The sequence below is a fragment of the Lemur catta genome, chromosome 9 (assembly GCF_020740605.2).
Source record: "Lemur catta isolate mLemCat1 chromosome 9, mLemCat1.pri, whole genome shotgun sequence".
NCBI lineage: Eukaryota > Metazoa > Chordata > Mammalia > Primates > Lemuridae > Lemur > Lemur catta.
Genome location: NC_059136.1, coordinates 82,871,864 through 82,888,089, shown reverse-complemented (window position 1 = coordinate 82,888,089; position 16,226 = coordinate 82,871,864). Strand labels below are relative to the sequence as shown.

The 16,226-nt window shown below is 40.9% G+C and overlaps 1 protein-coding gene across 4 annotated transcripts in view; it reads left to right on the top strand.

Moving 5' to 3' along the window:
* The window catches only part of SULF1 (sulfatase 1), a 162,666-nt gene that overhangs the window by 20,895 nt on the left and 125,545 nt on the right, over positions 1-16,226 (top strand). The window contains exons 1-2 of one of the 4 annotated variants that reach the window (XM_045561947.1): positions 3,551-3,879; positions 11,828-11,922. The gene's annotated coding sequence lies outside the window, so the exon portion shown is untranslated. Of the gene's footprint in view, positions 1-3,550; positions 3,880-11,827; positions 11,923-16,226 lie in introns of those variants that run through there. The other 3 variants (XM_045561949.1, XM_045561945.1, XM_045561948.1) reach the window with 3 other exon arrangements.

Sequence of the window (16,226 nt, the reverse complement as noted above, 5' to 3'; positions counted from 1 at the left end):
TTCTCTTCACCCCATTGGTGATGGAGGGAGTTCCGCCCTAGGGTTCTGGGGATAGCCATACACATGGCCCTCGGCACTGGACACACGAGATCCACAGCAGTTTATGAGTCATATACACTCACAGGCCAGGGAAGGACGAAGCCAACGTGCCATGCAGGGCCACAAAGCGTGGCCCTGGGGAGCAGAGTGAACCAGCAGGGGCAGTGAGAGACAGTAGTAACAAGAGGATGAGGTGCCCTCAGGCTCCCAAGGGGAAGATGGAATTGGAAGTGAAACCCATTAGTTTGAGAACCTGGAGAAGTGCAGAGGCTGATGCAGGAGGCAGCCAGGTGGGGCACACACCAGGTAAAAGCAGGGGAACTCACAGTTAGGCCTTTGCGGGCCCTGTGAGGCGCAAAGATACCAAGGTGCCACATGACATTTTAGGCCTTATAAGCCAGTCCGTACAAACTATGCAGACTTCAGAGACACATGTTCCCTTGGCCGTACCCCCTCTCTAGAATGTCTTTCCCACACCTATTTTGTCTCCTGTGAAATGAGCCACTTTTAGCTCAATTGACTAAATTTGTAAACAGGGCAGTTTAAGCAGTTTTTCTAGCAAGAGTACTCCCAAGCCAAGACTATATAATTAGCCAAATGACTCATGCAGAAGTATCCTTCACTACTGCTTTGATTTGAATGAAAAGAGCAGAGCCCTAAATCATCCAGACAAATTACATATTTAACCCTTTACTGAATTTTAATTTGTCACAAGGTAAATGTTGACAAACTTTAGTCTTATAGCCAAAGGGCTGAAAAACAGTCTAGCTTGCCAATGTGACAGTATTCCCATCTTCCATTTTTCAAGAATACTGTTGGGACACACAATCAGGTCACAGAGCTCAACATTACACAGTCTCTCTCTCTCTCTCTCTCTCTCTCTCTTTTTCCCTGTGATTTAACAAGGGAGGAGACAAAGGGTAGGGGAAGCCAGGAGTTTTAGGCAGAGCCTGTATATCTGAAGTTAGTGCTGGGCCTGTCACTCTCAGTTATAACATCTTGGGCAAGACATTATAATCTCTCCAGAGTCCAAGTTCCATATCTTTTCAATGAGGAGGTTAAACCAGATCAAGAGTTTTAAAATATTTTTTAGTAGAAAAACACTTGTCTCAAACAAAAATCTTAAGTCACTCTATAGAACAGATGAAAATGATGTTTCTTCATTTGAATCCAATGAGTGGAGCCCAAGCCCAACTGACCTGCCCATTTCTACACACTGCCAAGATTCCTCAAGTACCTCCTTAAATACCTAGAGCTCCTAGGAACCCAGTTTGAAAACCAGCATATAAAATAATATTTAAGGTTCCTTAAAGCTTTCAGCAGAATGGGAAAATCATAGACTATCAAGTCAGTGATAGTGATTGACCAGACTCAATTGTCCCATCTGTAAAGTGAAGATAAAAATACTTGTATTTTGGGACGATTGCTAGGTTAAGAATGCATGGAAAGCATCTAGCCCTGTGCCTGAAACGTAACAGGTTTCATAAGTAGTAGCTATAATAAGGACTACAGACCCGATCTAAGCAGAACAAAATGAGGGAAACTCCTACACTTAAATTACTAAATTGCAATGAGATCTTTGTCCTTCCTGAAGCCAAATCCTCAAGAACTCGAAGCTAAAATTCTTTAGAACCTGAATTGGTTTTAATTGTTCCGAATTAGTGGAGGCGGGAAAATTCTTCTAATTCACTGAACATTCTGTACGCATTGAGAGCATGTACTGTGTGGACACACCCCACGTCTCTTAAATGACACCACAGTTGATCCAGCTACCACAGATGGAATTTAAAGCACGTTGCTTTTACCAAAGCATAACAGGAGAAATGTCATTAAGAACACTTTAATCCAAAGCCACAAGAAATTCAGTACCTGACAGCTTGTGTTCTGTATTTCACCCCAAATCGTAAAACAACTCGCCAGAGAGCTGTTGTTCATTTGTGGAGCTGCTGTTGTGACAGCCCGAATTCTTTCAATAGAAAAGTTCCTCCATAAAATGCATCCCAGAAGTCTGTGACTTCGGAAAAATCTCACCTTTGGGGAATTTTCCTGGCATTCCGTAAAAAGAAGCTCCACTTTATCGGTCCTCTAATGTGTACTAGCAGAAGCTCAACAGATGCCAACAGTCCTGTTTCCCTCACAAACTTATGTCCTAAAGCAAGCTGACTGGAGTGCAACTGCCATGTTCCCCTCTACGTTTTCTAAAAGCTTAGATGCCAACAGTCCTGTTTCCCTCACAAACTTATGTCCTAAAGCAAGCTGACTGGAGTGCAACTGCCATGTTCCCCTCTACGTTTTCTAAAAGCTTTCTTTTTCTTTAACTCTTTAACTTATGACAATTTCCAAACATTCACAGAAGTAGGGGGTACCACAAGCTCTCATGAACCTATTGCCCACTTCCAACAACCACTCCTCTAAGCCAGGGTAGGTGATGGTGAGGCAGGTGAGACGGGACCTGCTGTCCGTTCTGTTCAATAAACACTCACTAAGTACCTACTTTACGCAAAGCCCTGTCCTAGGCCACCGGGGAGAACAACACAGGCCCCAAACCTGTGAAAACAGACAACCCATCAGTAATTACAACAGAGAAGCAGAGTCCACAGGGAGGAAAGAGGGGAAATTGGGGAAAACTTCCGTGGGGGTCGTGGGATTTGAAGTGAGCCTTGAAGCAAATGAGAGTGAGGACATTCCCCGCTGAGGAAGGGGGATGAGAGCGAGGATAGGAAATGGAAAACTGAAAGGCCATCTTTAGAGGGTGATTCATATTCTAATGTGCTGGGGAGTAGGTGAGGCGGGAGGGCCGGATGGGAAGTGGGAAATTAGTGTGGAGACAAAAATTGTGGGCTTTGAATGCCAGGATGAGGGATCTCTTTACGTGTTGGAAAACAGTGCCAGGGGCAGGGCAGGAAAATAATAATTTAAAGAAAATATGAGTAGCAAGTTTGGGGGGTGGGGTGGGGAAGCTCGGTGCTCAGAATACATCAGAACTTTCTCGGCCAGGAGCCCTCTGGCTTCAGTTTATTTCTCCCCCAGAGAAAAGAGTAGAGACCCACAGAGGATTAGAACAGAGCGCTGGGCAGGGGACAGGGGACTCCTTGCAAACCGTCACTAGCAAAACAAGGAGTAGGGACAGGCAGCGGCAGCACCTGGTCCGAGCCCGAGAAACATCAGTGTTTGCTGAGCACTTGGTCTCCGGAACGCCCGGCTTTCCACATACCGCGTCTTCCCCGTCCCCTCCGTCCCGCGCGGGCGGCCACCGTGCCGGGCCGGAACCGCGCCCCGGCAGCGCCGACTCCCTCCGCGCCCCCCCGCCGGCGGCCCGCTGCGGCGCGCTGTGTGTTTGCCGAGGTTTGCAGGCACGTATTGAGTTGCTTGCTTGCTTTTTTTTTTTTTTTTTTCCCCAGTCTGTGCAGCAGTGTCCCGAAATTCACCCCCAGTGTAACTTCTGCCTCTGCTCTTCCTCTTCTTGGAACTGCCTTTTGTTTGTCTGGCAGCGCTGGTTCTATGGGGGTGTGTGATGATAATAATACGCGGGCTTATATAACCGCCTTCGTCTTGCGAGCACTTCGCAGACGGTCCCCGATGAACCTTGGGGCCGGTGTCCGACCGCGGCGGCTTCACCGGCACTTAGCGAGCCCGGGGCCGAGGCCGGGAGGGCGGGCAGCGGGGAGCAGAGGCCGGGCCCGCCCGGCCCCGGCGCGGCGCGGAGGTCGGGCAGATAAGGAACATGGCTCTGCCCCTCGGCAGGAGGAAGGAAGTCCCGCTGCCACCTTATCTCTGCTCCTCTGCCTTCTCCCCGTTCCCACAGCTTTTTCTCTAGAGAAGATTTTGAAGGCGGCGTTTGTAAGTATGATGCCCCGCTTTTGCTTTACACGAGAAGACGAACTTTCCTTCCTGCCCTTGTGGATTTCTTCCTCCTGATGCATTAGGGTCCTTTTCCTCACTCGGATTCTTAGATGATGGAAAGTGTGTTTCTGGCCAAAGTCCTCCACCCAATTTGATCCCTCCTGACCGTAACAGGAGGGGAAAGAGGTTTCTGTTGATAATTATTCACTTAACAAAATAGCACCCAGGCGAGGCGCTGAAACTGGCCACTTGTGCGGCATCCTTGTCACTCCTGGCTGTACACACACACACACACACACACACACACACACACACACACACACGCCAACAAACACCCCTCCTCCGCCTAGAGAGGAGCCCCGGTATTCACCTGGCTTGTTAGGCAAGGACAAACGATGCAACTCCAGTCCTCAGTCTCTGCCTTGGGTACTCGCAATTTCAGTCAGATGTAATTGGTGAAAGTTTCTTTTCACACTCGGAAATAAATCCCATCTTTCAGCGTCGGCTGGAAACTTGCACTGGCTTGTATAAACGGTACAAAACACTGTAACCACAGTGGACATGTGAATTTTTATTAAATTTTTCACTGCCTAGCTGAAGGGTCTACTGTTAAAGGAACATGGACATTAACTTTTTAAGCACAAGCAAAACCCAAAAAGCCCTGTTATTAGGCTATGTTTCCGTAAAGAATGCGGAATTAACAGAGTATTATTCTCAGGAATGATGCTCATTGCTTTGAGAAACTGCCTTTCAACAAACGGTGAATTTCAAACTCTAGCATAGCACTGAGAAAAGTGCAACTTCTGAACACTCAGAAACTATGATTTACTAATTAAAGCAAGCCAAGAAAATAAAGTTCTATTTTGGATAATTATACAATTTGCATTTATAAAACCACAATTATAACTTTGTATACTATGAAATAGAAAGTTATTGTCTCAATAATGTTTCAGGTAAGAAAATTAAGAAACATAAATTGCTAATAATATAGACAAGCAAGGCCTCTACTTTTAATGCCATAGTGCTGTGATTAACCCATTGAGCTTGTCTTTATCTTTAGATGAACAGATGTGAAAACCATATATAATATGTATGTATATGTTAGTGTGTATATTTATTTAATTATCTTGAACTCTTAGATTTGTTGTATCTATTTAGTGCTAGTATTTTATGTGATATTGTAATATCCACAATGGATCAAGTAGAGAAATTTCATATTAAATTTCAGATTGCAATAGAGCTGTTTATTCTTTATATATTCAATAGATATGGGAAACATAAAATTATGCCTATTTTTAAGATTCTCTTTAAATGACATTTTCACTTAGAATTTTCTGTGGCTCTCAAGAAATTCTAAGGCATAAGGGGCGTAAGGTTAAACATGAGACTGAATTCCAGTTGCTTTTACTCCTAAATTTAACAGTGACTTTTCAACACTAAATGCTATACTGTAGCTAATTTGATTATAAAGATCAGCCACGTAATTTCAACATTAAGTTTCAAAGCCTACTCAATCATGGTAGAAAGAACACAGACTTTGAGATCTGGATTTGAGGCTTGGTTTGGCTTATTACCTGGTTATAGGACCAGCCATAAGGTCATTAAGATTTTCAGCCTCAGGTTTCACATCTGTGAAATAACACCAATGCTACTTATCCCAAGGAGATGATTGTTGAAAGAACTAAAAGGAAATAATATGTGTAAAATATCTAGCACACAGAGTGTGAAAATAGTGACGTTTCAGTTCATTTTGGGGCTTTTCCGTTTACTCTATTTTTTAATCTTTTGTTCAAGTCATTCATTTATTGAGCATCTGCTATGTATCGCATGCCGTGTTAAGCAGTAGTGATACAAAGGTTAATAAGATTACTCTCCTGCCCTGGAAGACTTTCTAGTCTGAGAAGACCAAAACAATAGATCATTTTCATAACAGTATAATACCTGCAAAAACAGGAGAATACCTGTTCAAGATTAAGAGGCAGTGCTGAACCTGGAGTGGTTATCTCTGCCTAGTGAAAGTCAAAGGAACTTTTCACAACAGTGGTATTGGTTGTCTGAGTTTTAAAGGATAAGCAGAAGGTGTGGAAGAACATTGTAGAAGAGCAGAAAACTGGAGAGCAGGAGATATAAAAAAGCCTGGAATAGGAACTAGGTCAAATGGTGCTGGAATGCTGAATCTGGGGGCTGGAGGTCCAGTCAGGGACTCAACCGTCAGCATCATGGTGCTTCATGCTGAGATATTTGCACCTAGTAACTCTAGTGAAACAAACTCACCCATGGACCAGCCTCTGATCTGCAGTTTGTTGTCTGGTGCACATTGAGATAAGGAGTTTGGTCCCAAATGCAGATCCACTCCATTGGTAAGACATTGTTAGGTTCGGTGGTCTGTTTTGGTTATTTGTTTGTTTGTAGCAAACCCATCACAAGGATGGATGTGTTGGAGCCCAAGCTCCTTAACTCATCCAGGCTCATCACTTTCAGGATTACTCCAGTCAATGTGGAGACTCAGGAGGTCTTTGTATGAGGTCAACAAGGCAGGGAGTAGGTGTGTGATTTAAGTTTTAGAAAGATTTTATATAGAGAGAGACACAGATTCCAGAGATACCAATATTTAGAAGGTGGAACATTCTTGACTTGGGAATGGAAGAAAAATAAAAGTCTATGACTCTATGATATTAGTCTTGGGCACCTCTTGCTGTGTGTGGGGGGGGCAGTAGGGGCGGGGATTGGCTTTCCTAAGTTGGGGGGTGGGCAGAGCTCTATGGCCCTGTCCCTAACAGATCGCAGGGCTAGTAGAATACTTATTCATAAAAAAACACATATACATAAAGAATACTTACTCATCAAAAACAAGCCCCTTCCTTAGCAGGGATTTTCTTTTTTTACTTCCCTTGAACTATTCAGGGACCCACTCAGAGACTAAAGGAAAGGAGGTAATTTCTTGCCTGGCCAGTATTTAGTGTGTAACCATTTTGTCTTTCTTCACTGTGACTGGTAAGTTCTTCCCACACTCTTGGATAACTGGAAAGGAGGGGTGAGTAACATTTGTGAATTTTTAAAAGATGACAACTGGAAGAATTTTACCATTTTGAATGAATAGAAACCAATCTGATTAGCAGACAGGAAGCTGTGACTTTTTAAATCTTGAGGTCTGATTACTTGATAACCTTAGTTTTCTTATACTCTCTCACCCTTTCTACACTCAGCACTTAATCTTCAGTGGCAAAGCTCTATCAGATTCTCTGGATTTCAGAGCTCTTCTCCTACCTGCACACTTCAGAGCAAATGCCATTTATGACAAAAGGGGCTTAGCCCCAGACTTGCCGGCTAGTCTTGCAAAGTCATATAATATTTCTTCCTGGTAGGTGAGCCGTATCAACACTTTTAAAAACAGATTTAAGAAGCTATATCCACCTCTAAATATAGAGCCTTATCACTTATTAGAAAGGTAGTATTTGGTTCAAATCTGAATTTCCTCCGGCTTCTGATAGCTCACCTCAAAATTCACCAAACTTCAAAAATAATCTTTGACTTTTGAAATGATGAAAAACATTTCTATTTTTGCTAAAATGCTTTTGCCATAAAATAATGAACAGTCTCATAAAAGAACTGTTAACGTGTCAGCTATGCAAAACAATCACCAAATGTATACTTTAGAATAAGATGAGTTTGCATCATGGGAAAATTTATTATTTAAAGAAGGAGCAAGATATATTTAGGGGAATTCCCATTAGCACCATTAAAAGTATGAAGACTATACTCAGCTTCCATATATGGTGCTGGCCATTCCACATTTAGGTTACCCAAGCCATTTAAACTTGGCTTTGTAAGCAAGTGCTACAATCTTTTTAGGTTTGCTGACATAATGATTTACTCCATACTGGGTGCTGCCTGAGCCACTGTGCTTGCCTATGCAGTGTTTGAAGAGTGGATGGGTCACAGCTGTGCAGTCCCCTAGACACCTGAGTCCAGAGTACTGCTGGATTTTGCTTCATTTCTGTGCTCCACAGAAAGCTGGAAGCTCCCCAGCTCTCTCTTGGGTTTGGCTTCCTGTTCACATGTTTTCTGGTCTCATGTCATTGTGCATGAAGTAATAGTCCCACATGCGTGCACCCTCCACAATGGCAAGATTTGTGTGGTTCAGCGCCAAGTTTTCTAATGAGCACATTTTGGACCTTCCAACAACTCCTTAGGGAAAGCAGTTTGGAACCAGTTATTACTTTCCAACATGACAGTAGCAAAGGCAGAATGTACTTTAGGCACAAGACTAACACCACTTTCAGGAGACAATTAAAGGACAACTGCATAAGAAAAATAAACATTTACCTTACACATCTGTCTAAATGTATGTATGCATATGGTATAGGAAAATGCCTCCAATTCATAGTTTAAAAATATTTGTTACTGTATCAGCATTTCACTAACTATGAATGGTGCTAGTGTTTCCCACTAAGGACTGTTATTTTAATGAGATTTCTCTGCAGCAAAATTCGATGAGTTTACAAAGTTTGAGAGCCAGGAAATGCAGCTCAGTTTCTGAACTACCGAAAAGCCAAGACAGTTAAGTTCAATCATCTAGTTGCTTTGTAGCAGGGACTTATAAGTGCTAAATGCAATAACACACTAGTACACAGAGAGAAGCCAAACCAAACTCTTAAAGTACAGCTGTTAAACTATCAGGCTTAACTTCCCAACATATTATCAGCAGGTGAAATTCTGGCACACACCCCACACTTATTTGTGGATGGTAATGTCAAATTAATGGCCATATGCACCAACACTTTATAGAATTTTAGAGCAAGAAGGGATTTTGGAGGCCTTCCAGACTTACCTTATCTTTTCATTTTAGGAACAGAAAAACCAAGACTCACGAGAACTCCTCTCTCTCTTTCTCTCTTTCTCTCTCTGCACACACAGACACATGCATATGTGGACGCACACACATATCTGAGTCTCGTGCTGAGTCATTGCTCACAGAAAAATACCATAGCATAGGTCTGACTTAAGGAAAAGAAAGGGGCAATATGACCCACCACTAGGCCACTGGTCCCCTGGTCCACTCCGGCTTGTGTGGCCCAGCTCCAGGGCTGTAGGCTGATAATTTGTTCTTGCTTGAGGAACCATTCAAGGTCTCAGATTAAATTTTTGTAACTGAAACTGGAATAAACTCTAAAACAGACCGAGGGATCAATAGGTGAGTCAGACCTAGTAACTCCCGCTGTCTGGTGGCTCCTGGGGCCACACTGGGACTAGAGTAGAAGATGGAAACAAAGCCCAAGACATAACCCAAACTCTGAGCAACCTTGAAACCTGAGCAGAGAGACAAGACCTTCATCCGTGTAGGCCGCTGCGATAATAACAAAAACTGTATCACGGAGCGCTGCTTGTGCGGCACAGGTTTTAAGTGTTTTAGGCGTTCTGGTGAGAAGGATTAATGAAAACTGAAGTTGTCAGAAAATGAGATTTCAGCTGATCCCGGAGGGGCGCTTAGAATTTTAATATATGGAGAAGAGAAAAGCAGACTCTTGCAGACAAAGAGCAGCAGTAATGGAAGCGTGGAAAGGACATATTGTGGGGGAACACAGAGCCGGGGTGACAGGCGCTCTCTGGCAGCACTTCTCAGCCTGACCAGTGGGCCATGGAGCCCAGTCCTGACTTACCGTTATCTACTCAAATGTTACTGAACTAAGTACCAAAACAACCTAGGTATAAGTTGCTTTAGGTTTATATAGCTCAAAATATGCTTTAACATAATTGTATTTATATCATTAAAAACCCAAACTAAGTCTCTAATATAAAGAAAACCGTAAACCAATGCAATTCTATAATTAGTATTAATTCTGTTTACCAGACGATGCTGTTTTGCTGAAACTAAAGAATAAAGTTGTGTAAAATAGCAACTCGAAGTACTATTAAAAAAAAGAATAAAATTGTTTTAACCAAGTGTTCATTAATGACATTGGAAATAAAAAGAAATATTTTAGCACGAATTGCTAAATTTGCACATTTAGTACTGTGCCTATTTATAATGAACTGTTACAATTTGACACATAAAAAGAAGGGATTCAGGCAGTGCATCTGCTGGGACCAAGATTATAGAACTGAGAACTGTGATGACTCAGTCATCCTATCACCTTTAAAATGTTATAAAAGTCTCCATTTCTAAAATTTAAGAAAACTCTGGTATTATGCCATGAAAATGTGTTTTAATTTCAAATATGCAAGGAAAGTTGTATCTTGATTACTAATTAAAAATAACTTCAGCCCAAGTAATAATGATTGCCAGTGTTTCTTGAACACTTATTTTGTGCCAGGCGCTCGTCTGAGATTTTACATGAATGTTCTCATGTAATCTTCACATCACTCCCATGGGGTAGTTACCATTTTTAATCCCCATTTGTCAGAGGAGGATACTGAGGCACAGAGAAATTAAGAAGCGTGCTCAAGGCCACATAGCCAGTGAATGCTGTTGCCTGAAATTCAGGCATCTGATTCCAGAGTCTGCTGCCCGGTAGTGTATTCAGAACAGTCTCAAAAAAGGTGCTGTGATTTTGACATTAGGCTATGCCAGCTTGACCACAGCCAGACACTTTTGACATCACATTCAAATGTAAATTTTCACGAGGTGTGCACATAATTATAAGCATAAACATTTTTATATCTTCTCAGAACATATTTAAAAACTGGGCATCTGCATGATGCCTATAATAATTTATGACATGATGAGAGACATGGGAACAGCATCTAGAAGTACTGCTAGAACTCACCAGCTGCCTGGATGTGAAGCATAGGGGAGTGGTCTTAAGGTTTCATGGGTAGGGGGTGCCACTTTACAGGGGTGGCAAAATACTGGCAGAGGAGGGAGGAGTTTTGCTGTAGTCCTGGTGGAAAGAGATGTGATAAAGGTGGTGTGGGTGGCAAATGAACACTGCAGCCCTGGGCCAGCCCCAGGAAGCCCCTGCCGCAGCAATTGCACAGGTAGGAGTGATGTTCCCAGAACAGAGCAAAAGACCTGGGACTGCCCACATTTAACCTGACTCACCAAGGCCAGTGCAGAACAAGAAGAGATTCCACATCTATTGAGGGAAATAATCTGTACCCGTTACCTCTGAGATTCCCCTCCGTGTATACCAAAGTACAAATATAGTCACCAGTGGAAAGGTAAAGCTCCAAATGGAATGCTTTATTCAACATTAATATTTATATGGGGAAGAGAAACAATTTTTTAAACATAAAGGAAATTTTGAGTTGTTAAATAGGATGTGTCATTTCCCTATCCTATCTTACATTGTTTCCTCTTCTATCTTCTATATCATATATACATTTACACATAATGCGTATATGTTAAAATGAGTTATTCATGGCAACAAGATGGCTTCATCCGATACTTACTGCATTCAAGTGGGTGTTTCCTCCTATTCAAAGTATCTAAAATTGTTTTAGTCACTTATAGTTTTCAGCTGTCATAAATGCAGAATATAAACAAATTTAAACACTTATAAATGCTTACTTTACTACTCATCAAATAATAGTTTGCAGCAACTTTCTAAGATGTTATGATTCAGCACATTTGCCTTTGAAATAGGTCTCCTAACCTGAAATTAGACATCACTCAACCTTTAAACTTGGAACACTTTGTAAACTTTTAAAAAGAAACTCTTCTTTATTGGCTCTGTGAAACCTAGTCAAAGAATAATATGAAATGAATCTAATGGAAAGTCTTTCCCTCAATGAAGAGGGAGTCAAAATGGAAACTTCTGCAAAACAACTGAATCACCCACAATGCTTCAAAGATTCTTTTGAGTGATTGTAAGAAACCCTGTCTGGATGACATTTGGAGAATGTTATTCCTAATGACATCCTCCTTTGAGGCTGTGAAGGGGTAACACCTGAAAGATGAGAGAAACTGCTGAGAAAATACAACTTTTGCTCTCCTCTGTTGTAGGTGCTGACGGCCACCCACCGTCATCTACGGAAGGTCGATCTGGCTAATGATATGCAGGTTTTTCAAGGCAGAATAATTGCAGAAAATCTTCAAAGGTACCCCTATCAAATTTTGTATTAAATAAACCACGGGCACTGTTGTCACTGGAAGAGGGGAAAGTTTCATGGATGGGGAATTGTAAGAACTAGCAGAAACTGCAGAGCCAAGGGTCCTGCACCTTCCTGTCGCATTCTCATTCTTCTTGGCTGAGAGAACTAAAAGGGGGCTTACCTGTGGCAGAGCCATGTCATGAAATCAGTCCTCAGGAATGTCAGAAAAACCATCTGAAAAATGGGAATCTAAAGAATCCCATAACTTTATTAACATTATGAGCTGTTCAGGAAGGAAGCTCAGGGGAATGAGGGGGCAGCGTGGCAGGCCAGCCACACTAAGTCGTCCAGTGTCCTCCACAGTGTCAGGAGTGAAAACTGTCAGATGTTACCTGTCTTATTCACAGCTTGTCTTCACAGTTTCTTCCTTGCCTTGGCCAGATAAACATTAGTGCCAAGAGTGTTTGTACCCACCTCAGAGATGCAACCTTGGTGGTTCAAAAACCATTCTTAGGGGCTGGGTTCATAGGAGCTTACATCTCCAAGAGTCTTTTCTCCAATTTCAACTTTGAAAGTTGGCTCCCCTCCATGCCTAACCAAAACTAATGCAGTGGAAACTGTTGAGTTCTTCTTGGTTTCAAATTGCTGCTCTTCAAGACCATTGTTCTTTGCTTGATTTTTATCTTTAGCTTTCTGTTGGCCCAAGTTGGCTTGGAATAAGTCCTCTAACCACCAAAAAGTTTATGAACCTCATGCAAAATAGCAAACTCTTCAAGTCTGGCTTTAATTTCAGGTGTGTCTTTTGAGGGCTCTTTTTTCCAGCTTTTCTTTCTAATACTAATGGAATTGCACATTTTATTAATATCTTAATTCTACAAACAATAAGTGAAGAAGGGGAATGAATGATTGGAAGTGTACGGGAGAAAGGAGTTCCTTGACTTAAAATCATGAGCAATTTTTCTGTCATTTCTCAGGGCTTTGTCTGCAGATGGTCTGGGGTATTACCACTAATGGCTGATTACTGCACTGTATCACATGCTTGTTATAAACAAGATGAATCAACAGTAAGAGGAGATAAGTTGAAAGTCTCCTTACTCCAAAACTCCAAACAGGAGAAGAAAATATTCCAAAACAGAAACTAAAAGAGATATATGTTTAGGAATCAGTTCAGTGAACAGAACTTGGACTTCGTAAGAATTCTTTATCTTCTTGAGTCAGTTTGCCAAACATCATCTAGATAAACCTCTAGCCTGATGCATCCATTTTTCCATGGGAAAGAAAGAAGTTGGCCTTTGGAATTATATCATTCAAAATTAACTGTACAAGAGGCTGGAAAACCCTTAATACTGGAGGTCACCCTATATTTTCCAAAGGGGTCACTGAAAAACTGATTTCTCAAGACATGTCTTAGTTTCTTTTGTGCTATGAAAAGGCCATTTTTCTGGATGCCATGCTGTTTATTTTCTAGCCTGTAATCTTTCATTTCATACTTTTCTCCCTTTAATGAGTAATTTCCCTACTTTAAGCATTATAGCCTTTTTATTTCTCAATATATCCTTATGGGAAAATAGAAATAAATGTTTATTCTAATATTGGATCAACTAGAGTCACTTGCTCAAATTTGACACATAGGACATTTATTCCTTAGAAATCTGGACTCTTTATGAGAGCTGGCTCTAATCTGCTTTTTCCATCTTTAGGCTGGAAAGTTCAAATTTAATATTTGACTGGCTGCTAGCTTCAGAGATCTTTGCCCCTACTCATCCAAATCCAACATTTGAGCTGGATTAGATAAGCCGCTGAGTCACTTCCCAGCACTATGTCTGTATTCATATATCCACAATCCTCCCATCTAGTAAATTTTATAGAAGAAATGGCTCCTTTTTATATGTGCTCAGACAGTCAGGTTTATAAAATAAGGACTCCTTTATTGGACTTTATGGTTTTTGAGATGCTGCCCTATGCATATTTGGTTGGCTCTCTGCTCATGTCATCTGGATATAAAGTTCTTTCATTTAATATTTTTCCAGCTTTAAGAACTGCTTATCTGTAGTTCATTGAACTTGGCATCACCTCCAAAATACATAACCAAAGAAACAGAACCTGGAGAGCTTATAAGCAAATCTCAGAAGCTGTCCAAGCATCTCCTGTCTGTCAGATTGCCAGATTATCTCTTGGTCCAAGGAGAGAGAGGTTATATTTACATATAATAAGATGCCAAAAGGACAATTAAATTTCACAGCTTGGGAGAGATTTTGAGGATTCTCATCAAAAATGTTCACACCTGTGAAACAGGTTGCTTTTTTTGGTAGAGCTTGGTTTTCAGCCCAAAATACACCTGCCAAAATATGAAGGGCTGTTATTGTACCTTCCAGACAAGGTTTGGTGCACACAGATGGGAGAACTTAGAACAGCAGCTATGCTGTTCGTAAGGAAATTCAGACCTTCCCTAGCCCTGTTCATGCATATTTGGGATGAAAACCTTTATCATAAGTATGCTTTGGCTGTGCCTCCCTGGTACTTTATTTTTTGTGTGTGTATTATTTTAATTATTTAAGTAAAATTCAATAGATTAATTTAAATTTAGGTGATTTTTAAAAATTGTCCATAGACCACAATAGTAAACTACATCTTTTCAAGGAATCAATATCAGATGTGGACCCTAAAACCTGCTAAAATTGTCCTTGTCTTGGTATCTGACAAGCACTGAAAGCTCGCTACAGAATAGAAAGAGCCGGATATGAGAGGGCTAAAAAGCACTCTTTTCCTTGGTGATCATCCTACTTATTTTTAAACATTTCTCATTAAAAAGGACTATTGTACAGAATACCAACTCATTCAAAATTAGCTGTTTGTTGTAAAACCATATAATTGCCTAATATGAATTTTTTAAACAGGTAAAAAAAAAATCACATACTTAACCCTAGCCAATTAGTCTTTTCTGTTTAACTATATACTAAGTGAAATCATAGACAATTACTTCTATTTAACTATTTTGTCCTAAAAAAGTAGCAATTTCATAGGGTACTACCTAATATTTTACATAATTGGGAACATGGGGAATGCACAATTTTATTGCTTTTTTTTCACTTTATATCAAAACACTTTATATCTGCAGTTTCTTCAGAGTTGTTTTAGATTTGTGTTATTACATTCCATTACATGAATGTGGGATATATAAATTGTTTTGTTTTTTCCCTATAAGAGAGATAATACTCCAAAAAAACCATAAAGACCTTCCTTCATATAGCCATTCTATTTTTTAAAATTTATTATTTTTAATTATTAGGGGTATGTAATAGTTGTATATATTTATGGAGTACATGTGATGTTTTGATTTAGGCATAACAATGCATAATGCTCAAATCAGGGTAATTGGGGTATCCATCACCTCGAGCATTTATCATTTCTTTGTATTAGGAACATTCTAATTCTACCCTTTTTGTTATTTAAAAACATACAATAAATTAGTGTTAACTACAGTTGCCCTATTGTGCTACTGAACACTAGATCTTATTCCTTCTACTTAACTGGATTTTTGTGCCCACTAACATCTCCACTTTATCCTCACCTCCCCGCTATCCTTCCCAGCCTCAGGTGACCATCATTCTCCTCTCTACCTCCAAGAGTTCAAATTTTTTACTTTTTAGCTCCCACGAATGAGTGAAAGCATGTGAAATTTGCCTTTCTGTGCCTGACGAACATTCTATTTGGTTGCATTCCAATCTCAGTTTTTAGACTAGTGTCTTTTCCTTTTATCTCTTTGAGACTGAATACTTTCATGTGTGAGTTGTGTGAGTCTTCAATACAAATCTAAGCCAAAAGAAAGCGTTGGTACGTACAAACACACAAATTTGCACACGTGTATGTGTGTAGCAAAATGGATCTGTTTAGACCACACATCCTCAAAGCCAATGAGTTTGTGTTTAAATAAAGAAACAAAGTCCAGTCAGATGAGAAACACTGTGCCTAGCAGGCTGTGCCACCTTTCTCTGGCTCCTCTGTCTTCGCATCTGACTGAGACTTGTCCCAGCAGATGGCCCTCTCAGTATGCTTTGGCTGCGACAAAATAGTGCTTTGTCTGATACAGTGAGGGAGCAAACTCCAGGGATGTTGACCCATCTGAGGAAAACCCTTTGCTCTTGCCATAATAACACATTCAGGCTGGAAGTTAAGAGGAAAATAGCTTTTCCCCTGGCAGGGGGAAGCAGTTTAATTATGATGAGGCTGGGGGCTGGGGGACATTCACAAGTGGAGATTAAGAAAAAAGAATGGGATGATGTCATTCTTTACTGAGACAATCACTGAAA